At 40.4% G+C, this 1,818-nt stretch overlaps 1 pseudogene; it reads right to left on the bottom strand.

Annotated features, from left to right (window-relative positions):
• Window positions 1-767: 767 nt before the first annotated feature.
• On the bottom strand, window positions 768-886 carry LOC120604175 (uncharacterized; annotated as a pseudogene).
• Window positions 887-1,818: the final 932 nt, after the last annotated feature.

Here is a 1,818-nt window from a genome sequence, read left to right as displayed (position 1 = left end):
TTTGTGAATATAGGGACATGAGAGACAATGAGGAAGAGAAACAAAGTCATAAAAACAAAGAAAAATAGAAATAAATTTTTGGTGAAAGTACATGCTAGTATTTACACACGCCATTTCTTGTGCGTAAAATGTCAATTGCCCTCGTTTTCCCTTTGAGAATTCCTACTTACCTTCTTGAAATTCATCTTAATAGCATCTCCTCTTTCCCAGCTCCCAAGACAGAGTTAGTCACTTCTCCTTCCATACGCCTGTGGTAGGTTGACATGTAAAGTTTCTCTATATACGTTTAACCCTGGGACTATCTATATTAGACTGGGGTAGACTCACAGGGCAGTCACTGGTACCTGAGTCAAACTGTCAGAAGGGAAAGAGGAAAATCCCTCCCACTGCTGTTGACAAGATCCATCATATTACTCAATGCCCCCTTTGTAAGAACTCACATGATAAATTCCCAGAAAAAGTTGGGATGTCTTAAATATTGGTAGATTTTTTAGTGGAAAATAATAATAGTTATGGCATCTATTTGGTTTCCTTTTTGCTTTCACTAGGGGACCTAAAGCTAAATGAAATGTTCCTGTCAAGGTCACCAGTGACCTCTATGTTGGTAAATCCATGGTCAGTCCCTAGTTCTCACATCATCATCATCATCATCATCATTATTATTATTATTATTATTATTATTACTTTAGGCAAGGCAACCCTTGGTTGACCTCAGATTGCAGGAACCTTGTCAGTTTACAGTCTCTTATTTTTTTTTTTATTTTTTATGCCTACAGCACCTGGTCTTCCTAGGTGGTCTCTCATCCAAGTACTAACCAGGTCCCAGTCTGCTTAGCTTCCGAGATCAGACAGGATTGGGCTTGATCAGGGTGGCATGGCCATAGGCAGTTCTCACACTATTAATCTCATCAGCAGCACGGACATCGAGGACCACTCTCTCCTTCTTAAAACCCTTTGTCATGTGGATTCCAGGATGCTTTACTCTCTTGGTCTTCCTCCCATCTCACTGGAAGATTCTCAGTCTTCTTTGTTGATTCCTCCTCACCTCCCCAACCCCCCAAAATAAGAAAGGTCTGGTCCTTTGTTAAGTTCTCATTTCTGTCACACTACCTCAATCAGCAATCTCATCTAGATTCATGACTTTAAATAGCATCTCTATGATGATGATGCCCAAATTTATATCTTCAGCCTGGACCTTTCTCCTGAACTTTGGACTCATATGTCCAACTGCCCATTTGACATCTCTTCTTAGACATCTGTATTAGTCAGCTCAGGCCACCATAACAAGAAGCCACAGACTAAGTGCCTTAAACGACAGACATTTATTTTCTTACAGTTCCGGAGGCTGGAAGTCCAAGGTCAAGGTGCCAGCAGGGTTGGTTTCTAGTGAGATCTGGCTTATAGACAATCACCTTCTTGCTGTTTCCTCACATGACTCTTCTTCTGAGTGTGGAGAGAGAGAGAGAAAGATTGAGATCCAAGTGTTTCTTCCTAAGGACAACTGTTTATTGGATTAGGGCCCCATCCTTTTGATCTCGTCTAAGCTTAATTACCTCCTTAAAGACCCTAACTCAAATATAATTGGGGTTAGGGCTTAACCATATGAATTTTAAGGGAACATAATTCAGTCCATAACTTTATATCTAACAGGCATCTCAAACTAAATATATCCAAGATTAAATTCTTGATCTTCAAGCCTGCTCCACCCACAGCCTTCCTCATCTCAGAAAATGAAAACTCCCACCTTTTAGTTGCTCAGGCCAAAAACCTTGGGAACATTCTTGACTTCTTTCTCTTATTTCACATCCACCTCCAATT

This window comes from Pteropus medius, unplaced genomic scaffold (genome assembly GCF_902729225.1).
Source record: "Pteropus medius unplaced genomic scaffold, Ma_sr-lr_union100, whole genome shotgun sequence".
NCBI lineage: Eukaryota > Metazoa > Chordata > Mammalia > Chiroptera > Pteropodidae > Pteropus > Pteropus medius.
The sequence above is the reverse complement of the archived record's forward strand: the minus strand, read 5'-3'. Positions and strand labels throughout refer to the sequence as shown.